The 14,578-nt window shown below is 39.8% G+C and overlaps 1 protein-coding gene across 1 annotated transcript in view; it reads right to left on the minus strand.

Moving 5' to 3' along the window:
* Window positions 1-872: 872 nt before the first annotated feature.
* Window positions 873-14,578, minus strand: part of spata17 (spermatogenesis associated 17) — an 81,608-nt gene continuing 67,902 nt past the window's right edge. Inside the window, exons 11-12 of the transcript XR_009132219.1 lie at window positions 6,060-6,110; window positions 873-924 (exon numbers count right to left, since the gene is read on the minus strand). The gene's annotated coding sequence lies outside the window, so the exon portion shown is untranslated. The remainder of the gene's footprint in view (window positions 925-6,059; window positions 6,111-14,578) is intronic.

A 14,578-nucleotide genomic window follows, 5' to 3' on the forward strand; every position in this document is an offset into this window, starting at 1 on the left:
AGAAGAGTGGGAACATCGGACACCCCAGCAAAAACCCCAGGACATTGCTGAAGCACACCACCAACCCCGCCAGTCAACCCACCTGGCCCCGACCCCCCTAGCCCCTGAGTGCACCCACCGAGTGGTAATGTTTTAAGTATCAAAATAAGTGAGATCTAACCACTTTTATCTTAGAAACAAATCAAGTCCAAAAAATTGTAGACAAATGTATAGAAAACACTATTTACAGTATATTCTATACATCCATTCCAAAGTACTTTGTTTTTTGGTAAATGCTTGCTTCCCATGACCCATTCCCGTGTCCTTACTGTGGCCTTGTGAAAGTGCTTTATTAGGTTTTGGAGAACAGTTGTGAAGCCCCTTTATATCTGGTTTTACAGCCAAAATGACACCAGGTATGATGATTTGCTAAGTCGCCGTGGAGCCATATTGGCCAAAGCGAGGCTTGTAGTTCCGTTAATGGCTGGAATATAATATTTTATGTGGCGTTGCTATAGCCGCAGTACTTAACTTGGGGTGTTAAAACAGTGAGGAGCATTCATTTTAGTCGATATATTTACATTTGTTTAAGGACACAGATGATGCTGAATGTGAAATGTGGTTGCTGCTTTATATATAATGATGGCTCAGGTCGTTTGGTTGAGAGTAATGGCGGTTTCATTGTCATGCTTGTCGCTATCTTACACTTAACACACTGGAACATTTAAAAAAAAAAATCATTTTATTACCAAAAGAGTATTTAACAAGTGGGTAATGAAACACCAAAGGCAGGTTAGTTCAGTTTAACCTTCATAGAGGGAAGCCATGTATCACATGTTGCCCCCGAGGCATGATGGGACACAAATGTCATCCTCCATTATCCAGCACACCTGAAGTGTGGCGTGGTGCGCGTGGCAGGCGGGCGATTCGCTTAGCAAGGCGAAGCTGACGGGGAAAATTAGAGGGAATTCAATTAATGAATGTTTTTTACGCACCAGGGAGAGGGCACAGCTGCATACACACACACACACACACACACACACATCAAAATGGTAAGCACATTGGGCATGGCGTAGGAGGAAGTTATTAGGGATTATTTTTTTCATATGTATTTTATATTTAAGACAGAGCAGTGATTCAGACAGGAAAATAATACAGAGTACCCTCAAAAGTCAGTTTAGCAATGTTGTAATACAAATACAAATACAAGTAATATGCATTTTTTTTATCACAGCAAAGTTACAAACTTTATTTTGCCTTAAAATACATCAACCAGATGGGCTCATATCGATATCAAATGTAAAGATTGTTTTGACACCAAAATTGCATTTAAAAGAAAACAGGACTAAATTTAGCATAGGTTTGACTGTACAAACAGAAGGGGTTCATTCTTAAAGGGGAACTGCACTTTTGGGGGAATTTTGCCCATCATTCTCCATCCATATGTGAAACATGAACACATATTTCTTTCCCTTTTCTGTGCATTATAACACGGGGAAATAAGTTAATATGAGCTAGCTAACAATACACGTCGTTGGGATACACCTATTTCGACTATAAAGCCCTCTTAAAAAACCTAGCATGGTTTGATATACTATGCTGTGATCATGCATTAACACGTACACCGATGTTAACATGTAATAGTTGCAGTATTTTTCCATATTTTGATGATTTAAAACACAACTAAAACGTATTTTCTCTGCACGTTTTTACTAGTTTTTACTAACGTTAATGACTAACTCAGTGACATTCACAGAAGGAAGAGATCATACCTAGCGCTCCATTTTGCTACAAAGACTCAACAAGATGGCGCACAGATGACACAGAGATGGCCGAGGGTGGAATTGAACTTGGGTCTACTAACTGTGGGGCCTGCATGCTAACCACTCATCCAGTGTGTAGCCCATTTGTTTTCAAATGTAAAATAAGTCTGAGGTCGTGGCCTAACTTGAGCTAACTTTCTTTAGCCGCAGATAGCGTTGCCAGATAGTTGCGTTTCCTGCTCTTTGTGTCTCCCTTGAAGTGATTTTGTTGCTGACGCTTTGCTTTCACACTGGGGGTCTATTAGGGAGAAAATGAGGGGGACACTTGCAGTCTGTTGCCATAAAAAGGACCATAGCGGACTACCTGGCTGCCAATTGCTTGCTTGCATTGCATATAATATCCCATTAAATGGCCCTGCTGTCTGAGTGTAGGCGTGTTAAGAGAGAGAGCGAGAGAGAGAGGGAAAGAGTGAGAGAGCAAGAGACAGTGTTGAGGCACCAGAGAATGAACATAGCAGAATATTATTTACAAAAAAGCAATTGCCATGTTGTTAAGTGAAGAGAAATACAGTACATAAATTAACTCCAACAATTTCATTGATGCACAGGATTAATGTATGGCGGCTAACAAAAAATACTCAATTTTTAATAACAAGCTTCTGTGGTACTTATAGAGTGACTGGGTCCCCAAAGTTAATTGAAAAGTGTCCTGGCGCTCATTTGCATAAAAAACACATTTGAAAGGTGAAAAATGATAAATAAATAGATGGCCACCTGTGAAATATGGCTTTTGGCCTGCTGGTCATTTATAACTTTGCCTTTAATTACGTGACAGGCTGGGATTGTGCTGCTGTAATGAGAGGCTGGAGTGATGGAGGGGAGACACCATGCAGGTCATTGTATGCATGGACACATACTACGATAATACCACTACTATACTGTATGTATATGTTATATTTATTACTACAGTAATTCATGACTTATTGCTTATTTTTCAGTACCAAGGACCAAAGCAGCCAAGAATTAAAGAGACAGGACACAAGAGAGACAGCTCAACAAAAGACTATCAGGGGATATATGACAGTACCCCCCCCCCCCCCCCCACTTCCTCCTGTCTTATGCATAAAGAAAACAGCTTTTGTTGCCCTGCAGGTGCAGTGTGGGACTCCCCGCACTTGTTTCTCTCCCCCTAACCTCGTCTCCTTGTTTAACCCTCCACAGAGGAGGAAGCAAGGGATGGAGTAAAAGGAGGCCATATTTCACTATTGCAACCTGAGAAATATTGCAAGGTAGACAAGCAAGCAGGGGGCTAATCCCTGGGATGAAATTAGCAAAGCGAGGGGGTTATAGAAGGATGATAGGGGGTTGTGTGGGGGGGGTGTCAGGGTCTGTCGCTGAGCCCTGCTGGAGGCAACTCGACCATGGGGATAATTACAAGACGCTCCTGGGATCTGTCTGTCGTGTCTTTTTGTCCGTCCCTTTCTCTCTCACTGGGTCCGACTTCATTTTTTTTTGATGGCTCAATTTTCATTCTGTGTGTGTGTGTGTGTGTGTGTGTGCGTGTGTGCGTGTGTGTTGTCCTTCCTTTTTGTGTCTCCTGTGCTTCACTTACATAGTAAAAGCTATTAAAACTGAAATTGTTCCGGGGCAGTGAGCTGACAGGAGAAGAGAAATGACACACTCCACTTTATAATAATAATAATGTGTGTGTGTGTGTGTGTGACCCACAGGTAGGCCACACTTGTACTGTCGGTCCTGCATAGCAGTATTAAAACTCCTGCCTAAAAAATACATATTAGCTCCTATTTAAACAAATAATCAGTCTCATACTTTTATACTTTTACTACTTTTTCTCCACACCTGCTGCAGTATCAATACAGCAATTTCAGATAATTATTCTATATGTGTCTTGTGATTGGCTGGTGAACAGTCCAGGGTGTACCAACGCCTCTAGACCGATGTTGGCTGGGATAGGCTCCAGCATACCCTTGCAACCCTAGCGAGGATAAACGGTATAGAAAATGGATGGATGGTTCCAGACATAATAATAATAATAATAATAATAATAATAATAATAATAATAATAATAATAATAATAATAATAATAATAATAATAATAATAATAATAATAATAATAATAATAAACATAAGACATGTTAGCATTGGGAAAGGTCCTTGTTGGTGTAGTGTTTTTTTCAGATTAAAATGAACAGTATTAACAGTTATTTAACCTTTAACATGCACATTAATCAAACGTAATAACTTTTTCTGGGTACATGATACCATACAGCATCCATATCAAACTTGCACGGGCCGCACTAAAATTAAACTTTCATATCAAGGCGGGGGCCTCAAACTAGTGTCCTGCGGGCCACATTTGGCCCGAGGGCCGCGTGTTTGAAACCCCTGCCCTAAAGGCATCAAAGCTTTTCTTCATTTCACTCACACACACCAGAGGAAAATGCAGTGGTTTATATTGGTCATAATGGGTCCCCTTCATCTGGTGTACTGATTGACATAATACAGTATAATCTTGTTATTGCATGGCTAAAATGTAAACAATGTAAGTATTACACAGTACTGTCAAAGTACCACACAGTAGCATACTAATGTACCCGTGCGGTGGTCAGTGAGCAAAAGCATTACCCAGCACACTCACTGACCTCTCTCGGGGGAAACCATGACTTTGAAAATGTTGGACACACACACACACACACACATTGAAAATGAAGAATGTATTAGGGCAGACTCATTCATCACTTTTACAAATATAACAGAGCTTTTTTGCAAGCAAAACAGAAGAGAGAAGCCAAAGCAGTTGCACTCCATCAAGCCGCAGGTATAACAGAAATGCATATCCCATTAGGAATTCAGCCATTTATTGAAAGCTTGAATAACCCGTGGAAGAAATACAGTTAAGCCCACAAAGTATTTAGACGGTGACAGAGCTTGCTTTTTATTGGATTTCATTTCAAGCCTTTATATGCCACAACAATAGAGTTGGAATAAAACAATCAACATGTGTGTGAAGGTGTTTGACAAAAATACGGTATGGCAGTGACAGCCATTTTATGTAGAATATATCAAAGCGACATTGTAAATATAAACATTCTTTTTATTTGTTAGATGAAACTTACAAAGATTGTCCTCCGTGGAGATGCTTTGCTTTGTTGGTTTGTGGTTCTTATACGGCTTTCACTTTTGTCCTGGGTGAAGACTAGGGATGTCCGATATTGGCTTTTTGGCCGATAACTGATATTGTCCAACTCTCAATTTCCGATACCGATATGTATAACATGACATATGTTTTTCTTGAATAAAATTTTCGTAAAGCAGTTTATATCAATTATTTTCTGTCATGTCCCCCCAATGCACAAAGATTTTGTTATTAGCTTTAAGCTAGAATCACCAAACTTATGAAGATTATACATTATTGAAATATTAGTATAATTACATTAATAATGTAATATTAATGATAGAATAGAAGGGTTTCACTAACTGAACTATAAAAATAACGGCGAAATATGGTGTGCCAGGATACCAGTTGTGCCATATTGTGTTAAGTTTTCATTTCACCCCCATGACATAATAATAATAATAATATATATATTATAATGATATATTCTAATATAAAATACAATATAAATAAAATAAGAGATATGCTTTTATTCGTCCCTCAGTGGGGAAATTTGCATTGCACAGCAGCCAGAGTACAGAATCAGTTAAGCAGTACAAAATACACAATATAGAAAAATAAACAATATAAACAACCCAAGTATTAACACAAATCAACAGTTTTTCCCAGGTGTTATATACAATACAGTATGTAGATAATATGAAACCAGATGAGATATATGACCAGTCTATACACTGAGATCTTGCTCGTGAGTTAATATGAGGCACATAAGTGAGGCACTTTAATATATTAAAGTGGTATATTTGTGAAACCCCTGAAATGAAAGCCTCACATCTTGATTATTTATAATCTAAAACAATTATGGTTGCGTACAAAGGCAAAGAAAGTGCACAATTTTGCATTATAATGTATAACGTAAGGGGTGCATCATTCTAAATGAGTCCATTCTCTGTGCAAAGTTGTTATTCATACCTTGTGCACCCTTTAAATACGTTGCATGAAATTAAAAGGTTGTCAGGCAGTGTTGACAACAAAGCTTACAGCCTGTAGATGGCGCTCTATACCAGCACATCACCTAGGAAGCACAACAGATCTGTGTGTGTGTGTGTATAATATAAAAACAGAGGTGTAAAGATAGAAAGTGTGTCTAAGAGATGGAAAAAGAGAGCAGCGTCCGGTACCTGATGCTGCAGAGTCTTCTAATGACCGTCCTTCTTTGTCTTTGAGTCATCCTGCAAATTGTGCAGCAGCACAAACAAACAAAGTGAGTTAGTCCTCATATGTTAGTCCTCATATTATCACCGCAACACAAATTCCTGCACTGACTTTGCCTTTCTGCTTGAAACGGAACCTGAGAGATGTCATAAACCTTAGTAACGTGGTAATGATGCACTAATGAAGCAGCACTTTAACATATATAAACAGGAGCTTATGATAATAAGATAAAATAAAAACACAGGACAGGGAGCGTATTTGTCACACTGCATGTGTGTCATGATCAAATGTAGTCAAGGTCAGCTGAATAATGGGCCTACTAACATGAAGCAGCTGCGTGGCATTTTTACATGTAATTACACGATAATTACACAGGTATTACATCATCATCAGCGATGGATTAAAAAAAAACACTTTAACGGCTGCTTCGTCTTCTTGAGTCGCGATATTATACAACAACATGATGCAGTGTGTATAAATAATTGACTGACCCCCTAAAATCAATAATGTCACATGTATGAAATTAATATTCAAATAGGATGGAAATATCTTAACATCTAAAATATAAAATACTAACAATTAAAAAAATGTGAAACATTGAAAATGCTTGAAAGAATAACATTATCAAAAATAATGTTGAAAACATGTCTTTAGACAGGGGCACCCTGTATAAATAAAGGTTATAGTGTAATAATAACAATAACAGTATAAATATTAAGAAATGTAATAATAATCATAATGCAGCACAGAATCACATTTTCAGTAGTCATAATTTACTAATGTAAGAACTACACTTGGCTTTGGTGTCTTTTTTTTAGCTAGTTTGGAGTAAATGAGGATTAAATGTCTGACTGATCCATACAAAAATAATACTTGTCTCATACGTATGAACATGGCTCCGAAAACTTTTATTTTATTTTTTTTAAATCTACATCTGAGTCCGTCAGATAAAACAAGACCATATGTCCACTTGCTTCCTCCAGTACAGTTGTCATTTAATATCTGCATGAACATGCGCACGAGTCCTACCCTTCACACAAAACCGTGTGCCCTTGACGATGACTCAGCCCCTCTCTCAATTTCCGCTTTTATATCCTTGTTTTTTTTTTTTTTTAATTCAACTTGTCAAAGATTTATTTTACCTCTGTTTCATTAACCGGAAAGTAAAACCGTTACACTTTTTAAAGAAACGATGACAAATTTCATAGAAAAGCTACAATCGTTATTGCTATGTAATATTAATAACGGTATACTAAGGTTGCTCAAGTAGACGTTATACTTCATCTGACACGTATGACCAGTGGGTTTTAAACGGCATGTTGCAAAATCATGACAAATAAAGTGAACTTCAGTTTTTAATTGTGCGCAAAATAAATGAATAAAAAGCTCTGCTTTTTCCTGCTTCTTTTCGGATGCTTTTTGGTGTGCGTTGCATCTTAAATTACAGTAGCTTCATTCATTCATTCATTTTCTACCGCTTTTCCTCACGAGGGTCGCGGGGGTGCTCGAGCCTATCCCAGCTGTCTTCGGGCGAGAGGCGGGGTACACCCTGGACTGGTCGCCAGCCAATCACAGGGCACATATAGACAAACAACCATTCACACTCACATTCATACCTATGGACAATTTGGAGTCGCCAATTAACCTAGCATGTTTTTGGAATGTGGGAGGAAACCGGAGTACCCGGAGAAAACCCACGAATGCACGGGGAGAACATGCAAACTCCACACAGAGATGGCCGAGGGTGGAATCGAACAATTACAGTAGCTTCTTGAAGCATATTCAAACTAAACTATATAATGATAATTAAATTGTTTTTATGTATAAATGAAAAATTAGTAAAAAAAAATCCTGTCTCACCGCCGCTGCTCTGACTTTGTTGTGTGTGTGTGTGTGTGTGTGAGAGTGTGTATAATACTTCCTAATGGTTAGAAGTAATGAATAGAGCAGCCTTGGGGATGTCTATATAAACCCATTAGCTTTAATAAAGTCTGAAGGTGTAAAATGACTCTCTGAGGTATTTCACTATACACTTAGTAGTGTCCCCAACCTAATAATAGTGGCGTCTCTTCCAAGTATATTGTCCCCGCTCCTCTTTTTATTGCATTGTCTGCACAATTATTTTCAATTCAACCACTTAGAGGACAATGTTGAGAGAAATAGAGGGCGCTGTGTTGTTTCCAAACTCAGACGGTGGCTGTGACTTCCATAGAGTTGTCTCACTGCTACGAATATGTGCGCTCATTTGGCTGCCTCTTAATCCCTGATTCAATTTGCAGCCTTTAAACATGACGAATTACATTCCTGTCCTCACCTAATGCTTTTAACACATCCCTCTAAGAGGCCTTAATCAGGTGAGATGGGCCCCCGTGCTGCTTGCTGCATACACACATGCAAATGGCTGTAATTACACACACACACACACACATGCACATCATACAACACGTTCCCTCCACACACATACTGATTAGCCTAGCCGCAGTGCTAGCCACCTCGGTTAAGCCACCAGGTGGATAATGTGCTGCTTTAGCGCCTTAATTATGCCATAATCTGTTCAGCGTCCCAACCCCCTGCACATGAGGACACAGTGAGAGAGGTTGGGGAGGGGGGGTAAAGAAGCCCGGAGGCACCTTGCTTCAAAACCTCCTTTTCTTCCTAAACAAGACGGTCTTTTTTTTTTTAATAAACACCACTGTTGTTCCTCTGGTTCCCGTCATGCCTGTGGACCCGCTGCATCTCCAGGCTGGCTGCACCGTGCACTCGTCACCATGTTAGGCCCCTTTGACAAATCACATGAAGGGCAGGCCCACTTTTGTAGGATGAGACAAAGCTTCAACATATGGCCACCCTGTCCCTCCCCAGGTGCCCCCCCCATCCCCATCCCACCCATTGTAAGTTTCTACATTTAACATAAAAAGGGCTGTCTTTTTGTTTGTAGGCGTGATGTCCATGTTTAGATGCATACATGTACGTCTAAATGGCGTTTTGGCTCCTTCCTCTCCACTTTGACCTTTCACCTTTCATTCTACAACTTATTGATTTCATGTTGATAACGTCTGATTCATCAACATAATAATGCCATCCATCCATTTTCCATGCCGCTTTCCATGCCAGCTGTACACCCTAGACTGATCACAAGCCAATCACATTCATACCTATGTTTTTGGAATGTGGGAGTACCCGGAGAAAACCCACACAGAGAATCGAACCCTGGTCTTCCCGATGTCCTGACTGTCTGCCTAACATGCTAACCATTCATTCATTCATATTCTACCGCTTATCCTCACAAGAGTTGCAGGGGGTGCTGGAGCCTATCCCAGCTGTCTTCGGGCGAGAGGCGGGGTACACCCTGGACTGGTCGCCAGCCAATCACATTCATACCTATGCTTTTGGAATGTGGGAGTACCAGGAGAAAACCCACACAGAGAATCAAACCCTGGTCTTCCCGATATCCTGACTGTCTGGCCAATATGCTAACCACTCGGCCACCATGTGTCTATAGGTATGAATGTGAGTGTGAATGGTTGTTTGTCTATATGTGCCCTGTGATTGGCTGGCGACCAGTCCAAGGTGTACCCTCAAGAGAGTTATAAAAATAATAAAAATACAATGAAAAACTTCTAAAAATGTTTTAAGATTAGAGAAAAAAAATGTCATATAAATGTCATACTCTTATGAGAATAAAGCTGTATTACCTTGTCTCAATAATATCTTCACTACAAAAGGTTTAAAGGCTTTGTAGTGACCGTATGTCTCACTATTTATTGTTGTGGGTGTTGTTCCTGTCGGGTTTTTTGCAACTGGCACGGCAAAACTGGTCCTGCGGGTGTTGCAATGGGATGTAGCGAAGCTGGTTGGAGTTGTCACTCTTTCTCGCCTTGGATGAGGTCTATCGTCAAGAGAGTTGTGGCATTCATGCAGGTTTCTATACATACAGCCTAGCTATATGGTATATCACTGTAGCTCAAACCAGCCTCCACCATACTCAGTGCCCAGAAAGATAGACATAGCACGATGCCATTCGCTGGACTAACAATACTGGCCTTTTTTGGGCCTTTACATAGGCCTCCAAAACCAATGCAATGTGTAGTTGGTCCACTTTTGCACTTTTTAAACCGTGACAAAATGACAATTCATGATAATCTCAACTACAACCCTCCTACAAGTGGAAATATGCATCCATTTCTACCTCAAAGTAGACTATCAGTATATATAGATAAGAATATGTATTGGAAATTAGATATGTCCTCCAAAGTTGCTCTTTCACAAACTTAACAAGTATTTGCTGGCGTAGGAGGTATAATTTTTTGGGTCTAGCTGGCGACGGCCTCAGGGACAGACAGACCCCCGCGGGGAACAGGTGTCAGGCAGGTGTGAACTGCATGAATGTGTGCGTGTCAGTGAGTAATGGCGCTATCAAGTGGCCTCCACGATCCATCATGCACGTCCCTGGCCTAGCACCTCTACGGCCCAACTACTCATGTGCACACCATCATTAAAGGAGGCGAGAACACGCCCACACTAATATATGCATACACCCGCCCACACGAGTGGATGTTTATAATAACATGTGTACAGCTTTTAATAAGCCGTGCTCCACACAAAGACAATGTTCAAGTCTGGAATCTACATTTGATCAAATATGTCTTTCAAGTGGCGTTCAAATTGAGGTTATGTCAAAACGTCAGAATACCTCATGAGACCTCAGTTGAGTGAGGAAAGATTAACTATGCATGTTTTGCTTTTTCTTTGACTTTTTACACTTACACTTTTTGCATTTTACAGGGGTTAACTTCTTTTTAAACTTTGCTATTTGTTGAGGATGTTCAAAAGAGAAATGTTTGCTTTGAATTATGTGTTTGTCATTTGTCCTTAAAGGCAACCTATTATGCTTTCTCAACTTTTGTGACCTATAATGTTGTTAGAATGTTGTATTCTCCTGTTAAATGTTAAATGAGGTTTGCTCGTTTGGACGTGGGCCCTGAAAGAACTTTGGGATGGCCCTGAAAGCTTGGTTTCAGAGAGTTTTTTTCTACTGTGACATCACAGTGAGCTGGGCTAGTTTATACAGTATGTATGTGCCCCGGGTACAGGGTGTTGGCTTCGGACTATCCGCCAAACTGTTGCTGAAGTCTGATGGCTTTCCAGAAGAGTCAGAAGCGCAAGCTGTAAGTCACAATTTATAAGTGTTATAACTGTGTTTATTTTGTGTAAAAACTGTTGTCTGTGTAGTGTTATGTGTGAATAATGGGATACAAATCATAAGCTCACCGATCTCTGGAGTTGCTAATAGCCTTTTTCCACCACAGTCAGTGGTCTACTTGAGTTTTTTAAACACGGGTCGTCCCAGAAAAAAACGTGTACTGACCCCATTTCCACTGCTGATGTTGTAGAAAATCTATGTTACCACTCTTATATTCATAAACGGTAAATCAGGGGTCTAAAAGGGTCGCAGGGGATGCTGGAGCCTATCCCAGCTGTCTTCGGCCGAGAGGCAGGGTACACCCAGGACTGGTCCCCAGCCAATCACAGGGCACATATAGACAAACAACCATTCACACTCACATTCATACCTATGGACAATTTGGAGTCGCCAATTAACCTAGCATGTTTTTGGAATGTGGGAGGAAACCGGAGTCCCTGGAAAAACTCACGCATGCAAATATGCAAACTCCACACAGAGATGGCTGAGGGTGGAACTGAACTCGGGTCTCCTAGCTGTGAGGCCTGCGCGCTAACGGCTCGTCCGCCGTGCAGCCCCACTTTTCAAGTAGCTCTCCAAAAGGTTCATTCATTTACTATCAACTCATATATCGACCAAATTAGAAAGTGGGGTTCGGCAGTAGTCCGAAAGTCCTCGAGAGCGCTTGGGAGTGTGACCAATCATAGCAGAGTGGGCATGCCCTGGAGGTGCTCTGTGGGTGGAATAAATTCAAATAGACCATTTTGGAAATCCAGCTGGAATAGGGGCAGATTCTGGAAAAAAGCTTTCTGTGCGGGTTATCGTGTGTAGCTGCTCTATAGGAGTCCACAACTCAAGACAAAGGCCCGAAAATGAAAAAAAAGTTGAAGATGAAATATTTCTACATCCTGTATGAATTCTACACTTGTGTGCCAGTGGAGAATGTTCAAAAGTGAGATATTTCCTTTCATCATTAATTCTGAATTGGAACACATCAAATGAAAGGATTCCACTCGACTTAATTTGTAGTTTCCCCCCCCCCCCCCCCTCGCGTGCCACCACTTCTGCACAGACTCCGGCTTTTATGGAGCACAAAACCTTTCTGGAACAAATCTCTTGCTTTCCTTCCCAACGTGGGAGGGTGGTATTATAATTAACAAAACAATAAAAGTTTATTAATGAACATTAAAATGCAAAATAGCGAGAAGGGAATGATGGTAGGTGCTATCAATAAAATAAAAGAAGTGACTCCCCTCACTTTTGGAGTCTTAATTAGCTGTCCACTCATTAATGGATGTGTGTGTGTGTGTGTGTGTGCATGTGTGTATGTGTGTGCAGGGGAGGGTACAAAAGGACTTTAATTGATTAGTGGCCCCTAAATGGGCTATCAGCGACTTGGAGACAGAAAAAAGTGTAATTTATCGAGTGCCTACAGTTTTATCTCCTTACCAACTAATTAAGAACGAAAAGGAATAAAAATTGTACTTGGTTGAAGGCCTCAAGCAATCAGGTGACGTTTGACGATACAATAAGACTCTGAGTGTTTCACTGCGTGACAACAGACCATTAGTTTCACTGGCGAAGGCAGAGGTGTCCAAACCTTTTCCACAGAGGGTCGCATCTACAAAAATAGAAGGATGTGGAGGTTGGATTGATATTTTTTGCACAATAAATATGCTAAAACCAATCCAGTATAAATTATTTACATTAAGTTATCTGAACAAAACAGCTTTATGCTATAGGTGACCAAGCACAAGACCAAGAAAAATATAGTTTCTACCTTTTTCCATTTTTTTAGTCATCAGCTGTAGGTAAGTTTCAGGAAAATATCAGTTCCCAACTAAAAAGAGAGAAAAACAGCTTTGAGGTTGGGTTGATATTTTTTGCACAATAAATATATTAAAACCAATCCAGTATAAATTATTTACATTAAGTTATCTGAACAAAACAGCTTTATGCTATAGGTGACCAAGCACAAGACCAAGAAAAATATAGTTTCTACCTTTTTCCATTTTTTAGTCATCAGCTGTAGGTAAGTTTCAGGAAAATATCAGTTCCCAACTAAAAAGAGAGAAAAACATATTTTTGTGAAAAAGATACATTTCATGCGACAGCTCAAATATCTAAACAAACATAACAACATAAACACTACCAAGAAGGGTTATTTTACATCAAAAATAATCATTTATTTACAAATATGACACTATGAACTATTTAAAATTTTCACATTGGGAACTGAACCGTGTGTACATGTGTCAAAACTTCCCTACAATGTGCAACCTTCTGCACGCTACATTCGTCCAGGCTCTTTCACTTTCTCCTTTCTGTCATGTCTGCTTTTAACATCCACATCATCTTTACTGAGCTCTCATCAAATGCACTGCTGCCCCCTTGTGGCCGTTTTTATGGCTTAAAATTGCTCTGAAGTGAAATCAATGAGTTAAGAGTTGCGTCATCACCTTTTTTTGCCTTTTGTGTGTAAAAATATAAATATAATTATTAGATAATTTAAATATATTGCTGGGATCGAGCGCTATGTTTTGGGTATTGAATGGTTTAAGAAAATTTTGCACCAAAAGTTAACTGTTGGATTTAGTCGTGAAGTGACATACCATATTGACACAAATATAAGACGACTATGAGTATAAGAAGAAAAAGGTCAGCTCTGAAAGGTCAGTGATACTGTATAGCCTGTATAACACACACACACAGTACATATACCAGTATTATATACTGTATATATACAGTATATATTGAGCCCAGCAAATGTGTAAAAGTTGGCATGACCCTGTACCTGCTCCAGAGGAGGAAGTACAAAAAACTTCAAATCATGGCCTAATTACACCTCCCTGTGCTTCACTCCCTCCACCCCTTCCACTCAGAAAAGTAGAGCACACACACATCTTCTCAATGGACTCCCCCAGCTTCCATTAAACTGTTATCTGACATACCCTTCTTCAACAGTTTGACCTTTGACTCGGGGTGTCATGATACACCGAACTCACGAGATGAGACGATATTGGGTTCACAACAACGAGACGGAATCATATTTTAACAATATTTTTAAGGAAACTACCATGAAAAAATATAAGACTGGAAAAACAGACTTTTTGGTAACTCATTGGTAAAACGGTGATGGAAATTTGATCAAATTTGCTGAGTGACGAATAGGGTTGGCCATTGTTTGAATTTGAACGATTCCGCTTCCGATTCCTCATTTACAATTCCTGAGCGCCTCCCAACAATTCTCGATTCCGATGCTTGTAAGAGTAAGGATCATATACTTTTGCATGGTTTAAATTA

Source organism: Doryrhamphus excisus, chromosome 12 (assembly GCF_030265055.1).
Source record: "Doryrhamphus excisus isolate RoL2022-K1 chromosome 12, RoL_Dexc_1.0, whole genome shotgun sequence".
Lineage (NCBI taxonomy): Eukaryota > Metazoa > Chordata > Actinopteri > Syngnathiformes > Syngnathidae > Doryrhamphus > Doryrhamphus excisus.